Raw genomic sequence first — 13,998 nt, 5'->3', positions numbered from 1 at the left:
AGAATGCTAAAATAATTAAATAAGCTCTAAGCTAAGACTTGGAGAATGTAGGAAAATAAAATGAGAAGTTGCCAACAAAGCATGGAAAATATTTTCACGCCCCCATCAAGGTGTCAGGCAGTTCACTGTCATCAGAGAAGTTTTCATTTTCCCTAGTACCAAACCAACTGCAAGATTTTCTGCTCTGCTGGGGAATAAAGAATGAGTCTCCTAAAGCTAGGGCAGTGTGTGATTTGCAGAGAGAGATGGCAGTTACAAAACTGCTAAACATCTTTGTAATGCTCCTGGTTCTGAAATGCAGACTTTCTTGGACTGTAATAGAGTAATAAAAATGAGCTATTCTAAAATTTGAGTTTAATTTTGCTATCTTAAATGCTCATGGCAGCAGAGATTCTATGAGAAACAATATGCTTTCAGGGGACAAATTCTGCCTCGGAGAGATTTACACATCAGCCTGATAAATGTTTGCTAAAGAGCTAAAGCCCATGAGGCACTAAGGTGAGTGCTGCTTCTTGGTCTGTTCTGGCTCCCGTCTTTTGAGCTTGAAATTGTCACAGCCCCTGAAAGTGGAGTGGTTTTGTCTGTTTTCCTTTGGGAAGCACTAACACTGCAGCTGCACTCAGCCACTGCAGCAGGCTGCTGGGTCTGCTGCTCTGCAGCTGGGTGACAGACAGCACCACAGCCTCTGTGGAGGAGACAGCTCATGATGACTAATTCAGCTGTGAAATATTGTGACTAAACTCTGAGGCTGTGACTACCCCTAGCTCTCCTATGAAGTGGGTAAATCACAACAGCCCTTTAAATCTTCAAAAGCTGCTTTTTGTTTCCCCATTCTTTTCTGACCCACAGACTAGGGGCCTCCTAGGGAGGGATAGATTGACAGATCAGGCCCTGTCAAGCTTTGGTTTTCATTTGCATTGAGGTTGAGGTTAAGGTTAAAGCTGGCACCCTGCAACAGCCTCTTGGTGTTGAAAACCATTGTTCCGCACTTGGGTGTGTTTCTGGGAAAAGCATTGCTATTGTTTGTTTTGCTGTCTTAACTGTCCCTTGGTAAAAATTATAACAGAGAAAATTGGTGTCAAGGATTCTACTGGGTTTGCTTTGCAAGGTTTTGGTAGTTGGGGGAACTACAGGAGTGGCTTTTGCAAGAGGTCCCCCATGCCTGATGGAGCCAGTGCCAGCTAGCTCCGAGACAGAGCTGCTGCTGGCCAAGGCTGAGCCCATCAGAGATGGAGGATGCACCTCTGCAATAACATATTTAAGAAGGGAAAAAATGGCTGTGTGACAGTAGCTGCAGGAGAGGAGTGAGAATGCGTGAGAGGAACAGCCCTGCAGACATCGAGGTCAGTGCAGGAGGAGAGGAGGAGGTGCTCCATGCACCTGAACAGAGATTCCCCTGCAGGCAATGGTACAGACGATGGTGAGGCAGCCTGTGCCCTTGCAGCCCATGGACATCCACGGTGCAGCAGATATCCACCTGCAGCACATGGAGGACCCCATGCTGGAGCAGGCAGATGCCTGAAGGAGGCTGTGACCCCGTGGGAAGCCTGCAGTGGAGCAGGGTCCTGGCAGGACCTGTGGCCCCATGGAGAGAGGAGCCCACACTGGGGCAGGTTTGCTGCCGGACTTGTGACCCCATGAAAGGGACCTGCTGGAGCTGTTCATGAAGAACTGCAGCCCATGGGAAGAACTCATGTTGGAGAGGTTCATGGAGAACTGCCGCCCATGGGAGGGACCCCACACTGGAGCAGTAAAAGAGTGTGAGGAGGAAAGAGTGGCAGACAGTGTGTGACAAACTGACCACAGCCCTCATTCTCCATCTCTTTGTGCCACTTGGGGGAAGGAGGTAGAGAAAATTGGGAGTGAAGCTGAGCCTGGGAGGAAGGGAAGGGTTGAGGGAAGGTGTTTTAAGATTTGGCTTTATTTCTCATTATTACCCTTCTCTGATTTGATCATCGATAATGTCAACCCTGTTTTGCTGAGGGATCTCTCTGTCCTTATCTTGACCCAATAGCCTTTTGTTATGTTTTCTCTCCCCAGTCCAATTGAGGAAAGGAAGTAATAGAGCAGTAATGCCAGGTGAGCACCTGGTATCCAACTACAAGGATGGAAATATAAAATGAGTAGAAAGATTAAATGGCTACATGTGCAACATGTATGGTTTCCAACAAAGACATATGGTGATATATAGTGAAGCTTGAATGTTACTCCTGCATAGCTGCCAGAGAAGATACAGCCCTGCATTGGTCTGTATTCCTGTAACTGCTTTGGAAAAAAAAGTGTCATTTCAGTGCTTAACATCCTGGGCTTTTCACAGGAATCTGGTTAAGCACAGTATAAAGACATAGCAGAGCCTCTGAAAATGTTTAGCTGCTGCCACAGCATCATAGGAGCACACCATGAGTCTTGTCTCAAAACAAACTTGAAGAAGGTGCTTCTTAACTTTTGGTGAGTTTCTTGCTCACATTCTCTATTTTGTCCCTCTCCATTTGTTTGGTTTGGTTTTGAGTTGAATTCTTAAAACAGATGAATGCTGTTGGATGTAAGTGTGAGACAAACCAGCACTAGAAAACACAGCAAAAGTCATACTCTTTCTGTGAGGGCTGAGCTGAGAAGAAGCCACCAGTATGGACACACTGAGCTGGTTCGTACCTGTGAGGAGTCAGGCTCTGGTGCAGAATGTCTGTCTCTGTCTGCAAATTCACGGTGAGCAACTGGCTTCTTAGGCTTTAAATACCTTAAAGAGTGGCAGAGCCTGTGTCAGACAGAACTGTAAACCAAAAGAAAAGTACTGCTCATGTGTTTGCCCCAGAGATACTTATAAAAACCAAAGTAGTGGTTCCCTCCGATACACAGTGGTAAGGCCACTATGGATTTTTGTAAAAGCAATTGTATCAGAAACAGCCTGTGGAGAAACAGCTGCCTGGGGCAGGAGATGCTGACACCTTCGAATTTGAGCTAGCTGCTTTCCCCAGAAGACCAATATCAAGGGAGGGTCTGCAGATCTGCCAGCTCAAAGGGGACCGGTTCTGAAGCAAAGAGACATACAGCCAAAGCTATCAAGGAGAACGGGGTTTCCCAAGTATAACTTCCTGAAATGGCAAGGTGCTGACTTAGATTGAAAATATTCCAACCTGTTGTATTTAAAAGGGACCTGGATCGAATGCTGCAGGAAATCATAGAATCATAGAATAGTTAGGGTTGGAATGGACCTTATGATCGTCAAGTTTCAAACCCCCTGCCATGGGCAGGGACACCTCGCTCTAAACCATATCACCCAAGGCCTCGTCCAACCTGGCCTTGAACACTGCCAGGGATGGAGCATTCACAACTCCCTGGGCAACCCATTCCAGTGCCTCACCACCCTAACAGGAAAGAATTTCCTCCTTATATCCAATCTAAAGTTCCCCTGTTTAAGTTTTAACCCATTACCCCTTGTCCTACCACTAACAGTCCCTAATGAAGAGTCCATCCCCAGCATCCCTATAGCCTCCCTTCAGATACTGGAAGGCTGCTATGAGGTCTTATGAGTTTAAACTAAATCACAGTCTTTTTTTGCCCCACTAAATACACATTAACCATTTTTTTTCTCTTATTGAGTCTTCTTACGCATCTTCTACAACTGCCCACATTTATTTTCCAGCATAGTCTAGTCAGTGACTGAATGACCCACTGCAACTCAGGTAAACTGCTTGTTTTGATAAAAGTGCACTAAGCACATGAAAGCATGTGCCATATCTAATAAAAGGGTGACATGCTAGTAAGTCAGAGATAGTCTTAAACTCAAAACCAAACAAGCAACCAACAGAAGAAAAACCCACCAAAGACTCTTAAACAACAGTAAGGCTCCTTTCCCCCCCTCTCTCAGGACTTGCTTTCACTGAAGTATTAATTGAAGCAGTTAACTCTCGATCCCAAACTGTGCATCGCTGAGGCACAATGACTATTGTGTGCTCACTCTTTACCCATGAAGGCTGCTGCCTTTCTTCATCCCTCAATGAAGAATGTTCAGCTTAAGGGCATCACTTTGCACTTACCATTGGCTAAACTTCTAAAACACACAGTTATTGCCATTTAGTGGATGTGGTCTAGTGAACAGTAGCTTAGCAGGTGTGGCAGCTTGCTACCTTTCACTAAATTACTCACGTGTCTGGTTTCTCAGCTGTATGTCTCTTATTCACAAAAGCACCCTCTAAAATGTCTATATTGCAATACAGAAATGATAAAGCAGACAAAAAGATGAAATTTTGAGGCAGAAGTAAGTAATGCTCCATTAGAGGTCAAAGGCTGCATGGATGGTTATTGATCTTCAGGCTTCACTGGTGTGATAGTTGTTAAAGATCATCAAATGAAACTGTTATTTCCATTACCCTGCTTGAATTGATCTGTTCAGAAGAAAACATACAATGGGGAGTTCAGCACTGACATGATCCTATTATGGGCAGAAATAATGATCTGGAAACAGGTCAAGTCTCTGCCTTTCATATAATGTTAGTAGTTTCAGAGTATGGGAAGCGTACTTACTGAGAGTAAATTATCTCAGATTTTCCTTAAACAGTTTGTCTTTCTTCTGTAAGTAGTCTGAGTTGCACTTAAACATCACTAAAATTACACATGTACTAATGATAGAACAAGAAGCTATCTTGTGAGGCCAGAGATGACAACAAAAGGGATGAAAATGTTCCTTTGAAACCAAATTTGGTATTGATTTCATTACCAGCTGATGAATACCACTTGCTGGGAATTCTCAGATCTCCTGTAAAACTGCATTGAGCTGCAATTTTTCATACAGAGGTTTAAATCTAATATTGGTGGCAAGTGTGTGGGAAGGAGCTACGTTTTCAAGGAAATCTGCTATTGGTTTGAATTGTAGAAAGTGTTAAACTTTTCCAGGGTAGTATGTGATCCAGATGTTATTTCTGCTTCCATTACAAATTCAAGTTTCTTCCAGCAAGATGGCTTCAATTATTTCCATCAAAGGGGATTTTTATTTTGTGATATTAGAAGACTTTGTTTTAGGTTCTCCAGTTAGAATCTTTCTGTTGTTGCCTGTTCAGAAAGAGCGCAGCACTTGGTTTGGATTTTCTTAACTTCACTGTTAAAAACACAGCAATCATTTGACCTCTTTTCCTTTTGATGCCACTTCAGGTAGAGCAGGCAGGTTGCAAGGCAATGTCTTGGCTGGACAAAGACCGCGTGAGTTGCATTCAGGCATCTGGGAATGGCTGAGGGCTGTGTTAGCAGGATGATGGTCTTGGCTTCTGAGAAGCATTGTTGACTTGAGCTCTGGCTAACACACCCATCGCCTCAGGTTCAAGGCAACTGCCATGCTCCAGGATTCAAGCCTGTGGATCAGACCTGAATGAAACACATGGCTGAAAGCCAAATCCAAATAGAAAATGGTCAACTTACTCTACAGCTTTGCTCCAACATCTCTCAGGGTAGGAATCATCTTCCTATATGTTTGCAGAGACCACAATGTGAAAAGCCATGTGAACATGAGGGAATTGATCTGATGAATCACACTATGGGTCGCTGCACATGGATGCAGTCTTGGGCACTTCCAGGAGTTTTGGTAGGCACCTGGCATCCTGACAGGGTCAACCCACCCCATGCTTCTTCATGTCTGTAGGTGGGGGAAAGTTCCAGATTGTGTTTAAAAGAGAGGCATGTGCAAGGGAAAGGCAAGCATCAGAGGCAAATGAAATGCACTTTTCAGAAGTTACCAGTGATTTAATGAGCTAATCATGACTTTTGTATGCGGGTTGTATTTATCTTTGTCTTTGGTTGCTAATCCTTTCCATTTACTGTGGTTTGGTTTATTCATTGCTGCGGCAATAACAGAAGTTGTAAAATTAGTCATGAAACACAGGCTGTCCATTCCTCCTAGAAAAAAGGAGTGATAGCAATAGACAGTGTACTGAAGTAACTTTGGGACAGCAGACTGATTCCTGCAAGAGACAGAAGACTTTTTGATGCTTAAATAATCCGCGGAATCAAAATCAGATCCTTACTGGCAGATTGACAAGAATTAACCTTAAGTTAAGATCAGCAACTGACCTTCAGGATGCTGAAGGCAACAACAACTTTATATTTAAGCAATGCCATGGTATGCTTAGAATAGCACTCTTTTCGTTTTTCATTTTATTTTTCCTGTGTACCAAGAATCAGAGAACTGAGAAGGACACTGGGGCTCCATTTTACAACCACGACTCTATAGAAATCCTGTTTAGGAATGTGGATGAGTTGCACAGTGTAACTTAGCCCAGCTGAGCGCTCCAGTGTCTGAAAACCTTTCCTAGCTTGTGCAATAATTTCTTAATTAAAACAAGACATAATAACATTTTTTACTAATCCCTCTCATTTTCCTGCCACAGCCTACTTCATGCTTCTGTTTGTGCAGCTTATGCTGAAATCAGTTATCTTGTCTGACTGGTACATTTGTCCCTGCAAAACTTCTATTGTTGGTGCAGTTATAATGGCAAGACTGCACTTTAGCCTGTGTGAGGTGGTGGATTGCTTGAAATGGAGTTTTTAGACCCACTTAACATTCACCTTTTCCTTAGGAGAGATTTATTTTGATTGGGCTTAAGTCAATCACTTATAAATCTGGCTAATAGAAAGATAAACTGCTGCTGAAGTGAAATACATGCATTCAGATTTGAGCCTATGTAACAGTTTAGAAACAGATCTAATTGATCCTTCTTTATTTTACAGAACTTTGGATTCCAGAACCAAGATGCAATTTGGATCTGTCAATGCTTAAAGACCTGTGTTGATTTATATTGCAAATTACCACTAAGAGGTATGTGTCTACTTCCATTTAAGAGGCTACAATGAGAAAATAATCTAAGCCGTATGCTTGTGTGTATCCATTTACTTCCTGTATTTGCCTGATTAAACCTTGTGAGAGAAGGTGGCATTTCCATCAGATCTGGAAAAGGTTGCTTATGGTCTTGTATAGTTTCTAGACATACCTTTCATGCTTTTGAAATGCAGACATGGAATGGAGTGTTTTCAGGCAATTGGGTTAGCACTTACTCCTTGTTGAAAAGGATGCAATTAAAATCTTGTGTATATATAGCGGTGTTCTTGATCAAACACGTTGACAGTTTTTCCTGAGTGAGATGCTACTCAAGAAATAGCACAGTGCTTTAAATGCTTTTGATCTCAATTAACCTCCAAGTGTAGGGAAGTCTTCAATGAAAAAGTGACACCTCTGCAAATGGTGTCTTGCAGGTGGTTTGTGCATCTCTGTAAGAGGAAAAAAGGCTGATGGAGACAGGTAGCACTGAAGCAGTTTTGCTCATGTACAAACAAAGGCACAAAGTCCTCTGTCCTTGTGTATACAGGAAGGATTGAACTTGAACCATGTTCTTGGCTTTCAGGACAAAGCCTTGTTTCACCTGCTTGCAATCATATTTAGAGTTTCTCCAGGCTGTGCATTCAGTTTCATGGCTTTTCTGTTGCCCAAAGGGGTTTCCCCTCTTTCTCCTCCTATTTTCCATCTGTATTGAAAACAGTACCTAGCAAAACCTCTGTCTGCGTATTATTTCATTCCCAAATGGATTTGTCTGTGATTTTTGTCATGCAAAGCAACAGGAGGTACAGCAACATGGTGTGCTTTGGGTTTCCAGGGAGCTCCTGGACAGGCTCTAGGTTATGGCTACCAAATCAGGCAAGCAGAAATCTTGACTGTAAAAGCTACAGTACAAGGACTGGAGTTCCCGCCTGATAACTTCTCACGCATTTAACAAAGCTTTTAATTTCAAAGGTTAGTTATGCAGGCAGAATGTTCAGAAGGCCAGGCTGGATGGGGCTTGGAGCAAGCTGCTCTAGTGGCAGGTGTCCCTGCCCATAGCAGGTGGGTGGAACTGGACCAACTTTAAGGTCCCTTCCAACACAAACCAATCTGTGATTCAATGACTCTAAGTTGTGACACAGGAGAGTTAGGCTCTCTGCACCCATGGTTTTCAGTGGAACTAGAGTACCTGATTTGTTTAGCATGCATCTAAAATCTTTGCAAACACCATGTTCAAAAGAGCAACGAGTTGGGGGCAGTTAGAAGTAAGTCCTGCCTTAGCTCCCCCTCTGAAATAGTGAATGGTGTGTTTACAGTTTCCTCTGCAAGTGGTAAGCAAAAGGTTTCAAATGTAAATCTCTGTATTTAGCTGTTTGTGGCAGATTTAAAGGGAGATCTGGTTAACCTTCCAGTGCTCTGGAAAAAAAATGGGATCTATGCTCTAACACAAGCCATCATACTCCCTGCTTATCCCCTCTCCCAAAAAGGGTGCAGGAGGAATGGAATGGGCCTCCTGCATGACAGCAACATGTCCTGCTGCACATTACCCTAAAAGCAAACTGTCCAAACAGGCCGGAGGCTCCTGGGACTTTTCAGACCCCGCCAAAGCACTTTGAGCACTGTCTTCTCTGGGGTGCACTAGTTGGGGCTGATCACGCTTCGTTGTGCATTTGTTTATCTTGGTAAAACAACGAAAAGCAAACGCTGCCTCCCTGCTCCCCAGAGCTCTTTTCATTGGATCCGCAATTCCTGTTGCCTCGCTGTTTTCCAAGGCTTTCTGGCTCTTCCCTTGGGAACGAGGGTGGGCGCGGGGCCGCGGCTGCCACCAGACCATCACCGTCGCGCCCTCTGGCGGCGGCAGGGCGCGGGTCTCCCTCCTTGCAATCTGTAGGGATGCAGGATGCAAGGGTACGAGAGGACGAGGTAAAGGGCGGTGAGAGAAGAACGCGCAGGCGAAGGGCAGATCCTGACACTGGGTCACGCTGGTGAGCAACTGTCTTTTCCTCGGGCAGAACCTACTCTTCCACAGGCTTTCCCAGCAGAACCTTCTCTTCCATGCAGATGCTTTGCTGGGCACAGTGCTCCTGCTCAGGGTTGCAGTGGGGACAGACTGACAGATGATAGTGCTTTGGGCAGCTCCACAGGAGATGCCTTTTTGTGAGACAAAAGATGTAGCTTCAATCCAGCTACACGCTCTCATCACTTCATGCCAACCAACCTTGCTGTCTCATAGTAAATCTTGATGCAACCTATTATTTAATCTATAATTAGTTATATGATCTCCATCTGCTGGAAATCATTGTACTGTTTGACCTCTCTCAGCTGACAACACAAAGAGCTGAGCAGACTGTCTGAACAGTGCAGCGACAGGGATTATGCCCTTTGGACATCTGGCTTTCAATACTGGAGGGCATTTCCCATCCCTTGCAGCATGAAGTGGAGAGAAGAAAGCAATCTCTTGTTCCTTGACTCACAGATAATCTGGGGTTGGATACTGGAAAAGGTTCAGAGAATAACTCAGTCCACGAAGAAAACAGTCCAAGTGGAAGTGATGGTCACCTCAATCTCTATTACTCCTCCCTGTAGAGACAGTTGATAGCCATCATCCCAAGGAACACCACCACAGAGAAGTAGCAAACAACCTATCATGAACTTTAACAGACATACCACTGAGGTCCTTATTGCCAGGGTTACACCCTAGTTAAGAACAACACTTTTTCTGCAGTAAACCACTTTCAATAAACCCTTAAGGACTACAGTCCTCAGGATCAAGTCTCTTTAGGACTATAGCTGGGAGAAACGCTACATGACATTACTAGAAGACAACGGTGATGTGATTGCTCCACATGGGGTAAATACAACCACTGGCCATGGGAGTGTGGCTTTCAGGGAAAGAGAATTTTTTATATAACTGTATAGTGGCAGGGTTTGGAAAATAATCTCTGGTCATGAGAAAATATGGGTTTCTCCAGACCCAACAAAGCGTTTGGACAGAAATGCTTTGTGTAAAGAAAAGAAAATAAAGACTAAAAGGTTTTGAGAGGGAAAACCAAGGCAAGGATGGATTGGCAGGAGGACTGGAGCTTGACTCTCTCCTGGGTTCCAGAGAGCAGACATGGTATATTCCTGTAACAGAACTGCATCACTTGACTGTAACTACAGTTTTCCCTTTTAAGACTTCAGCCTTTGGCTTATTGTTTTGCTAAGACTGCCAGTTACCATGAAGTTCAGCTTTAAACTATAGCTTTCACCCTTTTTTATGCTGCTTGTGTCTTTCTCAAGCAGCTTAAAAGTGACTACCTAATTTAAACCCACTGTTTAAAATTTTGCCAAGAGGCTCAAAGCTCTGCCTTTGTGTGTGTTTCCACACAACCGCAGTGTAACATAACATTCCCTTTTTTGTTTTAGGCTGTTTGAGAGTGATTCTATTTAATCCGGCTTGCAACAATACAGGATCATTTTTGGAGTGGAAAATGGATTTTAGGATGGCTAATTATGGCACATTCCACTTCCTTATAAGCAATCTAACAGTTGTCTGGAAGTGATTTTAAATGTTTTCTCTCCAAACACTGTTGAACACTTTGCCTCGAAAGAAAGGAAGTGTTGAACCTATTTTACTTTTTAATAACAGAAATTAGGAAAAAGCACAAGAAACTGCAGAGAGATGAGGAAGAAAATATCAGTGAATCTATCACACCAGCAGCCTAAGCACTGCTATGTTTTCCTGTGACAAAGAGGAGTAAAGATGGATTTGGAGACTGGTTTTGAAGTGACTGGGGAATTCACACACTGAGTAGACAAAAGCATGGTGAAAGACAGAAAGAAGAAAACTTGCACTCAGCCTGAACGATGCTAGACTGTGGGCTGGCAGAAGCCTTAAAAGTAGGCATGTTGACCAAGTGCTGTATCCCTTTGGGAAGAGCTTTCACCACTGTATGAATGGTCTAACTAAAATGCAAATTTGCCCATTCAAAAAGATGTGTAGGGCAAGGCCACAGGGAGGGTATGAAATCCTCCCTTCCCCTTTTGACTATTCCTTCTCCAGAACTCTTATCATCCCCCATCCCTGTCAGCTTGGGTTTTGGCTGTGATGCAGATCCTTCTCTGTCCTCATCCCCCAGGCTGTGATCAAGTCCTGCAAGCTTCCTCTGTCTGATGCCTTCTCACAGGGGTCCTGTTTGGGCTGCTTTGCTAGAAAGCTGTCCTTTTCCATACAGCTACTTCTCCAAACCAAGCCTACATCACCCATTCTTCAGGCTTCCCTAAAAGCACACCTTTTTGCTCCAGATTTCCATTGATTCTTCTTGCTGTTTCACTTTTTTTGGCTGGACATAGGGCTATGAGTCTATCTTATGGTTATCTCAAGCAAAGGGCAGCAGTTAGACCTGTGTCAGTGAGTTTAAGCCCAGCTTATTTCAGTTATTCCACAACAATCTTTAGACTAGACATTTTAACATGAAATTACTTGCTGAGAGCAGAATTCAGTGCTATGCATAGACTTGGTAAAAACTGTCTTACACAAAATGTAAAGCAAAATCTACTTTAAAACTCAATGCTCACGTAAGGCTTAAATTGTGCCCAGACTCGCACCAACACCATGGAAGAGTGAACTCCACTGTACAAAAAGAGATGTTTGGACACCACCTGACAACAGCCAGAATGAAATTCTTCCTTTTGCTCCCCAGGAAATCACACAAACATAGCTCAGATCAAAACAGCCATGAGTGATGCTCATGCTTTAGTCATAGTTCATGTGTGTAATAACTGCTTAAAATAGATGCTGATGTTTTCAGTTTCTGACACAGTGTGGATGTACGGCTTCAGCACCACAGGGAGCTCTACACCAGGGCTCAGAACACAGAGAAGCAAACTCACAAGGTCTTTTTCTGGAGAGTGGGTAGTGCTCAGGGGGAAGACGTCTCCACAGCCCCCACAAGGGTATTTCACATGACTGGGATTTTCACTGTCATCCCCCAGTTCAGGGTGGCAGCTGAAGTCTATTCATGCCAGGCTCTGATTGCTCATCACTTTCAGACTCCAACTTGGAGAATACATACAACTTCTAGTGCACACAATTTATGAGCTTTAAGTATCTGAATTTTAGTTAGTAAAGTTAAAATTTTACTGCATCATATGCCTCTTTCTTAACATGTCATGACTCTCTGTGTTTCTGCAAATCCTTTAACCCAGACTGCCTTCCCAACCAAAACTGGGGTGGGACTTTTTACCCAAGTATCACATCAAAGACACTAGTTCCAGCTGTTCATGGCCAAATGTTGCAATTGTTAACAACTAATAAACAACTAATGCAGCAGCACTCTTAAATTTCTGGAACTTATTTAATTCACAAGGAAAGCAAAGGAGAAAACAGAACAGTGAAGTTCTGCCTCTTGAATGTCAGCAGAGGGGGGGGGTTAAAATCAATAGAACTTGATTCCTAGGCATGCCTTTGATGTTGCAGTGTCTGCAGCCAGGATCTTCAAAGGTAGTGTTTTGGTTTCTATCTGAAGATCAGATAGCACTTCCAGCAGCTCCTACCAGCTCTTCCTTTGGTATTTTCCAAACATTGTGTATTATGTATGTGCACAACATTATATGTTATGTATTATACATTAGGCAGCCCAAAAGGAGGAAATATTGGAGTTTGTGATCACCAGGTATCTCAGGGCATTTGTCACCAGTACTTGGTCCCCAAGTATTACTGACAAAGAAAATGCTGAAGTTTATTCTAGAATGTATAAACAGATATGTTATGGATGAGATATTGAGGGAATTATGCTGCTCTATTTGGTACCACCAAGGTATCCAATGAAAGACAAGAAGGGGCACAGAGATATTCCAAAGGTCTGTGGGTTGTCACACACAGAACGGTGAACTTCTGCGTCCTCAGCAGACACTACAACAGGCACTGGATTAAATCACAGCAAGCAAGATGAAGACATGTTTTTGTCAGCACTTGAACGGGCTGCAGAGAGAATCTCTGTCCATGGTGGGTTTTAAGACCAGCTTAGACAAATGAAATTGTGGTGATATAAAAATATGGTTGTCCTGTCTCAGGACAGTAGGCTGGTCTGGGTGAGCTCTTGGAGGTGAGGTGGGTGTCAGGCTGTGGGTAGGTCATTGCCAATCCATGAGCTTCATGCTAAGGAAGTGTTTCAGTGTTAATAGTCTCATATGACAGGGATGCTGAAGCAAACACTTGCAGTGAAGGAAATAAGAATTTGGTGGGAGATCATCTTCAGTGTTACAGCAACACCAAATGTGTCTGCTCTACTTAGCAACAGCATTGAGTAACAGCTGCCTGCAGTACCTGACAATCATGGTATCCCTGCAACATAATACAAGTAATAAAGACACAAATGCTCCAGAACCCCAGGGGAACGTGCTGGTATTGAAGCAAGCAAGCAAGGTAATCTTTTGAACTTGTATTTCAGAGGTTTAATAGAAAAGCATTGTAGTCATACCAGGAAAAGCTAGAACTGACCCTGACCAGGTGCTATTATGTCTCTAAACTGATGGCTTTGTGTACTGTGTGCTGGGTGTCCTCATTTTCAGCTGAGGAAGCAAGAAAGGTGGGTGAAAGGAAGACCAAGGATAGACAAGATGCATTCTTTTCTTGTAGCTGATTAAAAACAGTTACATCATATAGAGTGCAAAATCTCCCACTAGTAAAAAGAATAGTACAAGTTTACAGCACTCAACAGGAAGTCACAGAACTCCAAGAATGCTGATGTTCTGGAACTATTAAAATGTAGAACATCCCCTAACAATATATGGGTGGATGTCTCTGCTTTAACACTGTCTTGCATGAGATGGATGACCTTTTGATTTCAAAGAGTTGGTTGGGAGGCAGAATTTTAACACACACTTTGTGGTAAGTCAGTCTGTGGTATGTTAGTGCCATGTTCTTGTATTAGCTAGCACTATGGAAATGGAATGAGGAGGAAGGACTGAAAGGATTAGAGCACATGACGTATGAGAAGCTGAGAGCCTGGACTGTTAAACCTATAAAAGAGAAGGCTCTGAGGGGATTTTATCAATGTGCATAAAGGGAAATAAAGTAGGCAGAGGTGGACTCTTCTGGATGACAGACAAGGGGCAGCAGGCAAGGTGGAAGTACAATAAATTCCCCTTATAGAAAACCCATTTTCATCATGTAGATGGTGGAACAGGTTGTGGTGTCCCCATCCTTGGAG

This window comes from Neopsephotus bourkii, unplaced genomic scaffold (assembly GCF_033783945.1).
Source record: "Neopsephotus bourkii isolate Nb327-2 ecotype Australia unplaced genomic scaffold, CSIRO-AGI_Nbou_v1 NB_1663, whole genome shotgun sequence".
Lineage (NCBI taxonomy): Eukaryota > Metazoa > Chordata > Aves > Psittaciformes > Psittacidae > Neopsephotus > Neopsephotus bourkii.
Note: the sequence above shows the minus strand (reverse complement) of the source record.